General features: G+C 35.2%; 1 long non-coding RNA gene and 1 other non-coding gene across 7 annotated transcripts; both read left to right on the top strand.

Annotated features, from left to right (window-relative positions):
- Positions 1–5,156: 5,156 nt before the first annotated feature.
- On the top strand, positions 5,157–5,263 carry LOC125578682. The gene has a single exon (XR_007316764.1). It is a non-coding gene; the product is annotated as a small nucleolar RNA R71 (small nucleolar RNA).
- Positions 5,264–9,438: 4,175 nt separating this feature from the next.
- LOC125577605 lies at positions 9,439–12,222 on the top strand. 6 transcript variants are annotated; one of them, XR_007316015.1, is made up of 6 exons: positions 9,439–10,067; positions 10,759–10,861; positions 10,979–11,073; positions 11,291–11,492; positions 11,568–11,662; positions 11,914–12,222. It is a non-coding gene; the product is annotated as an uncharacterized LOC125577605 (long non-coding RNA). The 6 variants fall into 6 exon arrangements; XR_007316017.1 differs by having other exon boundaries at positions 10,958–11,073; XR_007316019.1 differs by lacking the exon at positions 10,979–11,073.
- Positions 12,223–15,687: the final 3,465 nt, after the last annotated feature.

Genomic DNA, 15,687 nt, shown 5'->3' with positions numbered 1-15,687 from the left:
TAAAACCAGAGGGCTTGAAATTCAACGGCCAAAAATAACTTATTAGTATAACTAAACTCAAATGTTGCACATATATTATTGTTCTGTGTTGCAAATTTGAATTATAATAGTTTAATCCATCTAGGAAATTGTATACATTTTTCTTATATATTGTATTTTTGCTTTTGACAAACTTTGTCTAATCATACAATACAATAAATAAAAGGAGAATACCAGCAATAGATAGGTTGTCCACGTAGGACTCAAAAATCAACCAGTAATGGAGTTTCATTTTGCCACGTCACTACTATTCATATTTTGACTCTGCACTTTGTCTTCAACAAGTCAGTTTCTCTGTAATCTTGATGTTAGGAGTTTTCAAGGCTCCTAAAACAAATGTTGTAGTATAGAAGATTGTCGAACCAGTTCTGAGGGATATCAAAGCACTGAGAATGCAAGTACTCACTTAATCTAAGTGCAACCAATGATTTAGATGGGTTTTAAACTACTACTAAACTAGAAAGCAATAACAGAATGATACTTTCTTGACTAAGGGAAAAGAGAACTCATGGGCATAGGGATTAGACCTTGGGTGATCAAGTATCGAACTAAAGATGGCAAATGATCAATCAAACTATCAACCTTAAGCCTAGACACAATTCTAAGCAAGCTCTATGTCTAGATGAATGCTCATTTGCTAACACATCTCAAACATCAAATGTCTTTGGTTGAATAATATGAAAGCAATCATTACTAACAAGTCTATTAGCTATCTTAGCACCTTTAACAACAAATGTCTTTGGCAAAGTATACTAAAAGCCTAGGAGAGTTGTCTCAGACATTTCATCAAACACCTTTTGGGTGGGAAATGTCTATTGATCAACTTTTGAGTGGCCAACTCAGAAGATGCATTATGAATACTCTACTAGCAAGGAACAAGAATGATCTACACTAAAACATCCTAGAACTAACCTAATCACCATTAATCTCCCTAACCCATGAATTCAAAAGGTGATTACTCACTAATCTCCATGATTCCTCTTGAACCCATATTGGATTTCAGATTAACCATGTAGAGAAATAGATAAGAAATCAACAAGAACACAAGATGAAAGCAATGAAATCTGAATCAAAAGAGGTTTTTTTTTACTAGTTCTTCTCTAGAAAAGAGATTATTTTGCCTCCAATGGCTTACAAAAGTACTTAACTTAGGTTTAGAAAGTGTAAAACATCAAAACAAATGACCAAAAGGTCCCTGAAATAACATAAAAAATCGTCCAAGCAAAACACCCGGAGTGACCTAGCATAGTCGCTCCAGGAGGTCACTCCCGACGCGTTTTTTCGTGTCTCGGCGCGTCAAAACGCGAGTGACTTGAGCTCGTCGCTCTGGCTGGTCGCTCTGGCTGGGAGTGACTTGAGCTAGTCGCTCTGGCTGGTCGCTCTGGCTGGGAGCGACCTCGGTAGGTCGCTCTGAGAGGTCACTCTGCGATGCTCGACCAGGATGGATATGCCTCTAGTAAATTGATCATAACTCCTTCATTACAACTCCAAATGACTTGAAACCACTTCCATTAGAAAGCTAACTCAATTTTCCGTGTCTCCACAAAATCTTAGCAACAGGAGATTTCTCTAAAGGTTCCATCCATGCTCATCTTTCACCTCCTTTTGGATCACAATGCTCCCAAACATCTCAAATCACTCCATGGCACACTCCAACACCTAATAAGGACAATGAATGCAAAATGCAACCTAGACATGGCTAAATCCTAATCTATATGATGAAAATGCTCATGGATGAATGGATAAAACAATGTAAATATGCAAGATATCAACTCCCCCAAACTTGTTCTTTTACTTGTCCACAAGTGAACTTTCTAGAACTCATAGGGAGAGAGGTTGAAGGTGGGAGCACATAGCCAAAAGAAACACAACTAGCACACTCTCTTATTACACTCTAGCTTCTCTAGGCCTATCTCAACTCTTATTGCTCTTACACTCATCATCAAGCATCCACACATTCAAATCAACCAACTCTCACATTCATTAAGCACAAAACATTAGGTGAATTCTTGCAAATGGTCAGTTGGTCCAAATCATTTGGTTGGGTAAGAGAAGGTTTTTATTCAAGTGATTCAAGAGGTTCAAAACATATGATCTTTAAGGTGGTTTACTCTCGAAACAAGTAGACTTGACATTGCACATAATATATCTAAGAAAGGGATCAACTCATGCTTACAATGCTCAATCTCCATTGTTCTACCCTTTTCCCAAACATACAATTACACAATCATTCCCAAATGTCAAACCCAACTCACATCTCTCACCAAAAGATCCTAAGAACTTTAACTCCTTCTCCTTGAAATCTACAAGGGATTTTTTTCAGAACCTCAAAATATTTCTTAGCTCCTAACAACTTTGCTAGCCCCTTTTTCTTTTTTTTTTTTTTTTTTTTTCTTTTCTTTTTTTTTTTTTCGTTTTTTTTTTCTTTTTCCTTTTTTTTTTTTTTTTTTTTTAGGCTGGGGGCCAAGACTTTCAAAACTTGAGCTAGAGGCTTCTCTACTTATCCCAATAAAACAATTCACTTAAGCACAAAGAGTCTATTCTTTTCCTTTTTCATTTCTCCCAAATCATAATCACAACACTCACCCCCACCTATAGCTAGACAATAGAGTGCCCAATCTAGCAAGAATGAAGATCAAGCATTGTCGTTCCCGATACTCTCAACATTATGCACATGTAAGACTTTCCGAAAAAGGCCTCACTCATCAAACAATGAAAGCTTAAAAGGAGGGAAAGGTTTTGGGAGTGGTCTACCACTAGAGTTTGTCAAAAAAGATTGAAAAGATGTGACAACTCAAGTGTGTATAGCCATGACTCAGTACACAAGGGACCATGAGCAAGAAGCATTAAGTTCGTTCAGTTCAAATAAGGTTGTAGTTGGCTTCAAAGACTGAGTTTCAGCAATCAACAAGTTTCAGGAAGAGTTTTCAAGGCTCGAAACATACAAGTCTTTTTGAGAGGTGCAAAAGCTACTCAGGTGCAACGTAGTGTTCTTTACAAGGCATTTAAAATCATTGCTCCCAATGCAAGTGAATGCAATCTATATGCTCTAGACTCTCCTAGAAATGCAAATGATGCAAACTAAATGATTGTTTTTTTTTTTTTTTTTTTTTTTTTTTTTTTTAATATGCAAATAGGTATGCAATGCATGACTCAATGAAACAACATCAAAGCAAACATGATCAAATACTTGGTACCTCCCCCAAACTTGAGTTACACAGTCTCTGTGTTGTCAAGTAGAGAGAGATACCGAAAAGAAGACTAATATGCAAAAATGAAATGGTATATACAAGGGAGTGTGGTGGTTTACCTTCTATAGGGAATGAGTAGAGGGAGATGCTCCCTTCTCGTCATCCTCAGGTGGTAACTCTTCAAGATGCTCATCAGCAGGAGTGCCCATCTCTTCAATGTAGAAGGCTTGCCCGAACACAGTTGGTTTCCTCATTTTCCCCTTGATGTCAAAGTGGAGGATGTTCTCTTTACCCAAATGGAGATCAATCGTGCCTTCCTTCACATTAACAATAGCTCCTGCTGTAGCTAAGAATGGTCTTCCTAGAATCAATGGATCTTGAGCCTCCTCACCCATCTCAAGCACCACAAAATCTGTAGGTATCTCATACCTTCCAATCTTCACAGGGAGGTCCTCTAAGATGCCCACAGGGTACTTCACTGAACGATCAGCTAACACCAGAGAGAGTCTACACTTCTTGTACTGAGTGAATCCAAGCTTCTTTGCAACAGACAAAGGCATCAAGCTGACACTAGCTCCCAAATCGCAGAGACTTTTCTCAAATACCATAGGTCCAAGAGCACAAGGTAGTGTGAAGCTTCCTGGATCCTCTAATTTCTCTGGAACATCAAGCCTCTGGATGATGGCATTGCACTCATGGGTAAGAATCATCATGCCTTCCATCTCCTTCTTCTTTGCAGCTACAACATCTTTCAGGAAATTGTTGTATTGAGGAATCAACATGAAAGCATCGATGATGGGCATTGCAACCTGAGCTTCACTCATTTGCTTCTCAAACAGAGCTTTGTACTTCTCTAGCAGCTGCTTCTTGAATCTACCAGGGAATGGAAGTTTGGGTTCATAGGGAGGAGGAACAAAAGAACTTTCACTTGCTGGAGTAACAACTTCACCATCCTTTACTGTCTTCTTCTCTTCCCCAACCTTTCCTTTACCTTTGGCTTCCACTATCTTTTCCAAGATCTCGTCATTGATCTTCTCATCAACAATCACCACTTCATCATCTATGTTGATGGCAACCCCCTCACCTAGTTTCTCAGCATCCTTGGTGAGGGTTTTAGGAGGTAACTGCTTACCACTCCTAAGGGTGATAGCTTTGGCCTCCTTGGGGTTTTGGTCAGACTTTCCAGGTAGAGATCCTTGCTGGCGATTCTGGTGAGTGTTCATGGAAGCAAACTGATTCTCTAAATTCCTGACTGTAGAAGCAAGGTGTGAGAATTTGTTGTTGAGCTCATTGTAGCTCCCATCAATCTTGGTATGAAGGTTCTTCAACTCATAACCAACATGCTTCTCACTTCTAGTCTGAGACTCCAAGATTTGTTTCAGTAAGGTATCAGTGCTGCTCTCTTGAGGAGCAGAGGAACCAGACGAGGGGTTTTGCTGAGGCTGATAGCTGCCTTGCTGGTTGTTTCTTGGCGGATAGCCACTCTGTTGGTTGTTGGGATAGGATTTCTGTTGGTAGTTGTTGTACTGAAAATTGGGCTCCTTTTTGTACCAGCTACCATTGTTGTTGATGAAACACAACTCCTCTTGACCTTCCAAACCCTCAACCTCATTGACAGCAAGTGGATCTTCCTGCTTGGAGTTACCAACAAACTTCAGCTGCTCTTGGGTTGCTTTTTCAGCAATGAGTAGGTCGATCTTGTCTTCCAAAGCTTTGATCTCTTTCCTCGTCTGCTTATCATCTGTTCTACTGCCTCTGTCGTGGTCTCCACTGTAGACTGCATCACTCTTTACCATGTTGTCAACCAGCTCTTCTGCATCCTCCTCAGTTCTCCCCAAGAAGAACCCATTGCTAGCTGTATCCAGTCTGGCTCTGTACTTAGGAAGAGCACCACGGTAGAATGTGCTCAGCAAGCTCTCCTTAGAAAAGCCATGGTGTGGGCATTGAGCTTGGTAGCCCTTGAATCTCTCCCAGGCTTCACTGAAGCCTTCCAAGTTCTTCTGTTGAAAGCTGGAAATCTCGTTTCTCAGCTTAGCAGTTCTTGAAGTAGAGAAGAACTTCTCCAAGAATGCTTTCTTGCAGTCATCCCAAGTGGTGATGGAGTCACTGGGTAGAGACTTCTCCCACTGACGTGCCTTATCCCCCAAAGAGAAAGGGAATAGCTTGAGTTTTAAGGCATCTTCGGACACACCATTGGTTTTTGACAACCCACAGTAGCTGTCGAACCTGTCCAAGTGATCAAATGGATCCTCTAGTGCCAAGCCATGATACTTGTTGTTCTCGATCACATTGAGGAGTCCTGACTTGATCTCAAAGTTGTTGGCTGCCACAGCGGGTGCTCGGATTCCCAATCTATGACCATGAATGTTGGGACGGTCGTAAGTGCCAATGGGTCGAGCTGCTCGCTGTTGGTTTTGAGGTATGTCTCCCATATCAGTACTCAATCTCTGCAAGTGAGCCTGTTGCTCTTCTTCTCTTCTATTTCTAGCACACTCTCTCTCTAAAGCTCTGATGTCTGCAGCTATTGGAACTAGGTTTGATGGACCCCTGCTCCTCAAGTTCATACACCTGTAGATTAAAGGGAGGTGAAGAAAGAGAATCAGTAACAAAAGAAAATAAAAATGACTTAGTCTCAAGCAAGTGACTAAATCTCAATGTTCAAATCTACTCAGAATTTGGCAACGGCGCCAATTTGATGTTAGGAGTTTTCAAGGCTCCTAAGACAAATGTTGTAGTATAGAAGATTGTCGAACCAGTTCTGAGGGATATCAAAGCACTGAGAATGCAAGTACTCACTTAATCTAAGTGCAACCAATGATTTAGATGGGTTTTAAACTACTACTAAACTAGAAAGCAATAACAGAATGATACTTTCTTGACTAAGGGAAAAGAGAACTCATGGGCATAGGGATTAGACCTTGGGTGATCAAGTATCGAACTAAGGATGGCAAATGATCAATCAAACTATCAACCTTAAGCCTAGACACAATTCTAAGCAAGCTCTATGTCTAGATGAATGCTCATTTGCTAACACATCTCAAACATCAAATGTCTTTGGTTGAATAATATGAAAGCAATCATTACTAACAAGTCTATTAGCTATCTTAGCACCTTTAACAACAAATGTCTTTGGCAAAGTATACTAAAAGCCTAGGAGAGTTGTCTCAGACATTTCATCAAACACCTTTTGGGTGGGAAATGTCTATTGATCAACTTTTGAGTGGCCAACTCAGAAGATGCATTATGAATACTCTACTAGCAAGGAACAAGAATGATCTACACTAAAACATCCTAGAACTAACCTAATCACCATTAATCTCCCTAACCCATGAATTCAAAAGGTGATTACTCACTAATCTCCATGATTCCTCTTAAACCCATATTGGATTTCAGATTAACCATGTAGAGAAATAGATAAGAAATCAACAAGAACACAAGATGAAAGCAATGAAATCTGAATCAAAAGAGGTTTTTTTTACTAGTTCTTCTCTAGAAAAGAGATTATTTTGCCTCCAATGGCTTACAAAAGTACTTAACTTAGGTTTAGAAAGTGTAAAACATCAAAACAAATGACCAAAAGGTCCCTGAAATAACATAAAAAATCGTCCAAGCAAAACACCCGGAGTGACCTAGCATAGTCGCTCCAGGAGGTCACTCCCGACGCGTTTTTTCGTGTCTCGGCGCGTCAAAACGCGAGTGACTTGAGCTCGTCGCTCTGGCTGGTCGCTCTGGCTGGGAGTGACTTGAGCTAGTCGCTCTGGCTGGTCGCTCTGGCTGGGAGCGACCTCGGTAGGTCGCTCTGAGAGGTCACTCTGCGATGCTCGACTAGGATGGATATGCCTCTAGTAAATTGATCATAACTCCTTCATTACATCTCCAAATGACTTGAAACCACTTCCATTAGAAAGCTAACTCAATTTTCCGTGTCTCCACAAAATCTTAGCAACAGGAGATTTCTCTAAAGGCTCCATCCATGCTCATCTTTCACCTCCTTTTGGATCACAATGCTCCCAAACATCTCAAATCACTCCATGACACACTCCAACACCTAATAAGGACAATGAATGCAAAATGCAACCTAGACATGGCTAAATCCTAATCTATATGATGAAAATGCTCATGGATGAATGGATAAAACAATGTAAATATGCAAGATATCAAATCTCCCGTTACCCCAATTCTTCTCCATCAATCAAATGTGCACTTTAATGCTTTATTTACTGTTTCGTTCTACCTCCCCTCTTTCTCCTCATCTATAAATTGCTAATCAGCTTTGTCGAAACTTGCTTCCAAGCAAACTCCAAAACCTTCCAATCAAACTCCAAGACCTTTTCCCCGTTACCGTAATTTTCTAAGATCTAGGGGTGTTCAGTCCGGATATCGGTTCTGTTTAGGTTCGGGTTTTTTCGGTTTTTGGTATTTCGGTTAGTAAAATATAACTACCATTCTAAATCCATATTTACTTCGGTTCGGTTCTGTTTATATACCGTCGGTTTTCAGTTTATTGGGTTTTATACCAAAAAACATAATTATTTAGTTTGAGATCATATTTTATGAATTTTAGAGTCATACTGTCAACACAATCATTTATTAAAAATATATTACATGTTCAAATAAATGAACAAAAAAGTAAAAATTCTTCTGTCATCAAATAAAATAATCAAATCTATAACTAAAATCAAAGCTTGAAATTTTGAAAATAAAAATATGAAACAAAACAAAAACATGAAAGAAACGTTTTTCCACTCTTCCATATTAGTGTTCATTAAAGTCATGTTTTTTCAATTGAACATGAAACTCTGTTTGTTTACAGATAAGAAAAAAGTTATTAAAATTTTCCATTAATTATTGTCCATCAAATTTATAATCTTCATATTAATTTAGTGAAGACTAAAATAAAGCAAAAAGATCAAAAGAAGACTTAGAAAATAAGATGTATGAATTGCGATGTATTGTTATTTAATTATAGTTCAAGTGTTTTACAAATTAAGGTTCTTTATTACTATAAAATTATGGTTATAGTTATTAACACAAATTTAACTTATGTAACAAATATATTTTCATGTATTGTTATAAAATAGATACATATTTACATGTTTTTACTTTTAATCGGTTTTGTTCGGTTTATTCGATTTAATCGGTTATATACCAAACTATATCTAAATCCTACGGTTTTTGTAAAATTATATTCATTCGGTTTATATGGTATATACCAAAACCAAACCATATTGTCTATTTCGGTTCGGTTCGGTTCGGTACGGTTCGGTTTTACCATATTGAACAGCCCTACAAAGATCTGTCACGAGTTTGATCTGGCGAAACAAAGGTTTCTCAATACCCCTGTTGTTCGTTGATTCTCAATATTGATTTTGTTGATTCATAGTCCCTCTGTTGTAAAACACGGCCGCTGTGACCGATTACACGGCGGTTAAGCGTTCGGTGGTCTGTGGCCGTGGGGAGTTGGCACAAATCGGTTACAAAATCGGAGATAACAAATTAAACATCGACTTTTAGCATTTTAAGGTTCAAAACGAATAATATAATTCAAACCGTTTATATTGAGTCAATTAGCTAGAAATCTATTAAAAAGTTGGAATTCAGTGATCTACCCTAAACAGTAAAAATAGGCAAGTGGCTGTAGATAAAAGACACGTCAAATGACAATTACACCATTGACAATTAATTTTGAGTCTAGTCTAGTAAATAATAGGCTCAAAAGCAATGGAGACAGAGAGAGAGAGAAACAGAGCATGTAAAAGAGTGAAGCTTTTTTTTTATTTCTTCGCCTCTCTTGTTTTGTCCAGATCTCTTCCGATTTTTCCTATAGGATTTGGTTTTAGGCAGAGATCAACTGTGGCATTTTAATTTTAATTGATCAAAAATCCATTTTTGAGTTTTAATCACCTGGAATCAAATGATACAGGTGAGATATACATATTCAATGAAAAAACATCAAGAAAAACGCAACTTTGAAGTGGATGTCAAAGATCTACGATGAAAGTTGCAGGAAATTTTCTTAACAACTAAAAGAAGAACACAGACTATTTACTGTTTTGCCATTCATTATAAAACTTAAAAAAAATACAAAAATGGTTCCTCTCGAGATATAAACACACAAGCTAAATGATGAATTTATCAAGTTAGCTTTCCACCAGACTATGATACACAATTAGTATCCTATGTAAAATTGATGTGTATATATATATATATAAACATCTACCCTATACTAAAAGCAGGATATGGAGTGTTTTTAACATGTCCACGTCGACAGATTTAATTGTCCAATCAAAATATTTGAATAATACACGTAGGATGTGCTCTGTAAAATGTTGATTTCATATGGGCTATGATCTGTTCGGATGGGCTTCATCTAGCAATGGGCTAAGCTATCTGGTTCAATTAAAAAAAAAAATCCCAATACGGACAACACGATGAACAACGCTACTCTCCTCTATCTCTTCGTCTTCACGAGTTCTTCTCTATCGTTTCACTTCTCTCTGTTTTCATCTCCACAATCAATACTCCATTACTTCTCGATCCATCAATCTCTTCTTTATGATTTCGATTCCGTTTACTCTTTCCCTGCTACCTTATATACTGATTTACTCTCCAGATTGCAAACCAAACCCTAAAATTCTCTAACCTCAATTCGCGATGAAACCACATGGAAAATCCCCTATCACCTCCGATTATGATGAAAAGGTGATGTTCTTCCGCGATGTCTCACCGGGTCCTCATGAAACCCAGCTGCGTTTCCGCTTGATTCATCTCTGGGAGGCTTGGAACCCTGTCAAGAAAATGCTTATTGGCCTTGAGATGCTTCTAATCGACGAACAGGTACTTGATTTCACTAAACCTATTTATTTAGATTCGTTGTTATTTAGATCGTTATTTAGATCTCGCTTATATTTAGTAAAATAGGAAGAAAACTGATCGTTGATATGTGAAATCTCCAATTTTGTTTATGTATCTACTAAATTAAAAATGTTTATTATATCTATATGGATATTCACTGAAAATATGTGATGTTGCGATGAGTAGTTTGATTGATGAAATCAGCTTGGTCTGATCTGTAAATACAAATTATTTGGTCGTCTGTCAATTATTACAAATCTCTTAACAAAACAAAGTTCCAATTTGTTGTGGGGTTGGATGATTAAGAAAAAGTAGTCGCTGGTGATTCACTTAAGGTGTTAGTCCTGTATTAAAAAGCTGTAACTTTTGTGTGCTGATGTAATCTTTTAGTTGCAGGTTGTTAATTTTAGAACAGAATTGTAAAAAACTCTTTTATTTGGTTTCTGTATAGTGATGGAAAATATTTGATGCCAGTTACTTTGTGTCTCAGTAAGCAAGCTACTAGATAGTTTCTATCATAGTTTGCTGCAAGATGACCATAATTACGGCCAGGGCCAGCGAAGCACAAGAACATATTAGAGCTAGAGTTCTTTGAAAAGCTATTTGTTCATTACCTTACAAAAATTCCTGATTGGTGGCTGCGGTTTACTATCTTCTATGTTTCTGTTTACAGTTAATCACATGTAAGACACAAAGTAAAGGTCCGCAGAAAAATACGATATCCTGAACTTCAGAAATAGTACGAAAAGGTTCACAACTACTCATCAGAAATCCAGGTTAGACCGCATCTCCTTCTCTGTTTGCAATGTAACCTCTCATATTATATTTTTGGTTTTGATTTCATGTCAAATATACATTTCTGAGTTTTGAAGGAAATTGGTAAATATGATTAGGAGAGTAAAGTATTTCGAGATCCAACCAGAGAGCCACGGACCGTTTTCTATGGTGTGGCTCTGCCGATGGAAATCTTGTGGTCATTTTCCCATGTGTAAGCTTTCATGTATTTGGTGAAAATATGCGCTTTGGTGGACTCTTTTGCTGCAAAACGGTGGGGTTTTTAAGATTGCTTGGAACATGTCAAGAAACCTTTTGTTATTGACTACTAGATTTTATGAGGGTTTAAAATTCTAATCTTTTCCTGCAGAGTGCTATCTTTATATTAATATTAAGATGCCAAAAGAACTGATTTTCCCTGTCTTATATAGGCTAATGGAGACGGTAACGGAACAATGCACATCAACATACTCGATAGTTAAAGTGAAAGAATAAATAAGAACGAGGACATGCTAGGCGGATCAAAAGCACCACCAATGGCCAAGCAAAACGCTACGTCTGGTACTCTTGCAAGTAGGGAGTTCTATAAAGAATCTTCTCAGCCTTCCAACGTTTTGAAAAAGACAACAGTGGGTAAGTACAGTAATTATCACATAACAATTTATTATAGGTAAAACCAGATCAACAAATCATGGTCTCCGTTTCCAGATATATCACAATGGAAGCGCTGGAGCAGTCCCTGAGGGACACTAATGGTGGAAGAGACCTTAATGAAATTATTTCTGAAGTTGATGGAGAAAAATGTAAGTCCTACTATCTTTTATAACTTTGATAAGCACATACAACAAAACTATAATCACAAGCCGGTTTTTAAGCTGATTAGATTGTGTTGTTTGTTCAGAGATGTATGTTTGTGTACCTGGGTTGGAAAACTCTTGCTGTCCATAAATAAAGAACTAAAAACTTGATTAAATTGACAACCATCAGTTTCGTGCTTTACATTTTCAGCATTCTCACATTGCTTTTAATGGCTGGGGATTTGATTTTGATTCAGAGTTTCAAAGAAGGGGAGCTTCGCCACTTCTTCCTCTTTGTGTCACATCTATAGAAACGTCTGTTTCGTTCCATTTCAGGCTCCTCTGCGGCTTCTCGGTGGCATTTCCAACTTCATACATTTTACACATGGGATGCTAACAAGTAACAACTTGCTATCGTAAATAAGGATGATAAAAGACATAAACATGGAGAAAATACACTTTGTATTATGAGAGAACTGCATCAGTTTAAAATATTGTAATTGTCGAGTGGGAGAACGGAGTACTGAATTAATTTACACACTGTATTAGCAGCCCTTGACCACTAAGATAAGCTATCTCAAAAGATTTGATTGCTTAAGAAAGAAAGCTCAAATATATTTTTGGATCAAATAGTTGGTAAAGCCTTCAGTTTCCAGCTTAAGTTGGGCGATTTCAACTTCACTTTCCAGCTCAAGTTGGGCGAGTTCAACTTCACTTCCTAACACCAAACCTTCACTGTATCACGCATAATAACTGAGCACGAGAGGGATGACCATGGACCCGATGACAATGGAGATGTTGCAGAGTTGGCAAAAGATGTGGCACCATCAAACGGTGAGAGCGTGAAGAAGAAGGCACGTCAGGAGTAGACCAACTTGGATTAAACAATTTCCCACCGCTTTGCTTATCAAATAATGCTTTATCATAGTTTTCCCTAATATTTTGAACTCTCTAATATCTTTTACATTTTCAATTTAATCTCTTTGTTTCGGTGGATGTTTAAGCTATAAATGCAATTTGTTCCTTTTCTTTAAAATTTCAACTTGGCCTTATTATTATAGATTATAACTCTTACCGCTTTCTTGGATTGGATATTATCACTATTGATGCAGCTTAAACTTTAATTATCCTTTTAGGTTAATAACCTTATTCCAAAATTTATGAAATCATGTAAATTCCAAACCAACTGAGGCACAAATATCTGATTAAAGGTTAACCAAATTTATCAACGAAATAAAACCATAATGCATAAAGTATCGTGCTTTATAATACGAGCATATATAGAATTACATTTGGATTGTTCTTTAAGATCGAACATACATTTGTTGACACTTTCCAAAAACTGTTTGTGACTTATAGTAAATAAAACAAATTATAAGTAATATTTTCTTGCATCACTTTCTCTGATCCTTAAATTTGACGTTTGAAAATTTAAAATTTCATTATAAATTGAAAATCTAATATAAATTGAAACAAACATATATTAAAAGAACATCATTTTTTGTTACATAATATATACTAAGACATTATTGAAACAATTTATATATATTCTTTTAAAATATAACTTTTTATAATTTCATCAAATTACATTTAACTTTCAATTGATTTAGCTTAGAGGTGGGTGTATTAATTTATTACCGTAAGAAATTAGTTGTTGTAATAATATTAGAATCAGACACTCTTAAAAATAAAAAAAATATTACTCATTCTTACTTTAAATTTTCTTCAACTATATCAAATTGAAACACAAATCAAATGGAGAAATATAAATTATTCTATTTTCTAATTTAATACTTTTTTGTTCTCTAATAAAAATATATTAGTGGTTTTTTCAATTCAAACCAATTAAATTTAATAAAATTTACAATATAATCTCAGAATAAAAAAATATTATATTTAATTATTTCAATATAAAGTAAATTTAAAATGTTATATAAAATTAAAATATATTTTAAATATAAAATAGTTTTAGTGTAAATTCATCCGCCCGTAGGGCGGACCAACCCCTAGTATCCATAAAATTGAAATAAACATTAGAACTACTCCGAGATATATTTCACATTAGATATAATTGATAAATTAATTGTTATACGATATTATATATAGATTAGACATCAAACAATGAATTTAAAAGACTAAACCAAAAGATAAATTGTTAATTATTAAATATAGGGGAAAAAATAAATTGTTACATGTTATTAAATATGTTAGCTGTATAACAATAAATCTCAACGGTTAATTTAAAAATACATGAGAAATAATTGTTACAATATTACAATCTTTCGAAATATTTTACATTATATATGATGGATAGATTAATTGTTAGACAATATTATATTCATATTAGCCGTTGAATAATTTATAAATTGTTTATAAATTATTAGATATGTCGGATAAATAAAATTTTATATGTTACTGGATGTGTTAGCCATATAATAATGAATCTAAAAGGCTAACTCCTAAAAATGAATCAAATATTAAATGATACTAAATATGTTATTGGGTTAACAAGAAATTGCAAAGTCAATTCAAAAATACTTATAAAGTGTAAATACTTGTTATATGCTACTATTAGATATGTTAGCAGTTTTTCAAGATATGTAAAACTAATTTAAAGTATATCCGGCTAAAATCTTTTGTCAACCTACTTATTTATCATAGATCCAATAAGAACAGAGGTACAAAGCTTGATTACAGACAAAAATGATGAACACGGTTTCGGAAAATAAAGATGAGAACAGATGTTGAAAATAACAATAATGAGGTCCACACAGCTATAATGGGTCTCCACGAGGCTTAATCGCCAAAGGCTTTAGCTGCTCACACGTTTGTTTCCAGAGCGGGATCATGGATCATCTGCAGATGAACATAAGGATGCAGCAGATGAAAACAACTATGGAGATTGCACTAATTTATGATATTATTTAAAAATCAGAAAATTATCATTTTGTGGTGTTTTCAAGTGAGAGAGAGATCAGTGAAGATTTCAGATTTGCAGAAAAATGAATTAAGTTTAGTAGACAAGAGGAGAGAGAGAAAGACGACAAACAAAGAAGAGTAAATAAAAAAATATTTTCATTCTCAATAGGGGCAGTATAGTAATTGTAAATTAGAAATATGTGGGGAAAGGATTGAAATGTGTATATAGCTAAATATACTATAATGCTTGTGTGTAGAGTGCAAATATTCTTATATTAATGCAAAAACCATGAAAAACAGTGTTAAAACAGAGTTTTGATGTATTTAAATTGAGTGGCCGCCATGTTTACAGCTTCTGAAATCGTGAGAAGCCCTTGGGGAAGACGAATCTGAAATTACCACTTTACCTTCACTTGATAAATGAAAGTAAAAAGCAGATAAGACCACACGAGCTCCGAACCAAGTACTCCAAGTGGGAACGTACGTTTCTAACCACTAAGCTATCACGAACTTTTGTTGTAATTGCACCAAAAAATATATCTAAACATATCATACATGTGTATATATATATCTAAATACCCTATTATGTAACAATATATTTTGGTTAATGCTTTGATTGGTAGAACATTAGCATTAGCATTATGCTCTACATTATCCAATCAACAATTGATACAAAAGCATTTAAAAGAGGATTTACTATATGCTAATGTTCTCTCGCAAATGCTCTCGTATGAAGGTTTTAGAAAAGTATTTGCATTTATAATTTATAAAATTAAGGAAAATATATAATTTATTTATTTATTTTATTTAATAATATCATAAATTTATTTTTATATCCAGAAAATAAAATTTTGATTTCTAAACTTAAAAAAAAGAAGGTATTTCACATTTAAAATGTAATTTAATTATTTTAAATGTGAAATATTATTTTTAAAAATATATATTTTAATTATAAAATTTATTTTAAATATTATTTTATAATATAAACATATTTTTTAAATTATTAAATAAATTAATTAATTATATATCTTTTTGATTTTATATGCTAATATATTTATATATATATATATTAGAAATATATTCATTAAAAATAATAATATTATATATTATAT

This window comes from Brassica napus, chromosome A9, assembly GCF_020379485.1.
Source record: "Brassica napus cultivar Da-Ae chromosome A9, Da-Ae, whole genome shotgun sequence".
In the NCBI taxonomy this organism is placed as follows: Eukaryota; Viridiplantae; Streptophyta; class Magnoliopsida; order Brassicales; family Brassicaceae; genus Brassica; species Brassica napus.
The sequence above is the reverse complement of the archived record's forward strand: the minus strand, read 5'-3'. Positions and strand labels throughout refer to the sequence as shown.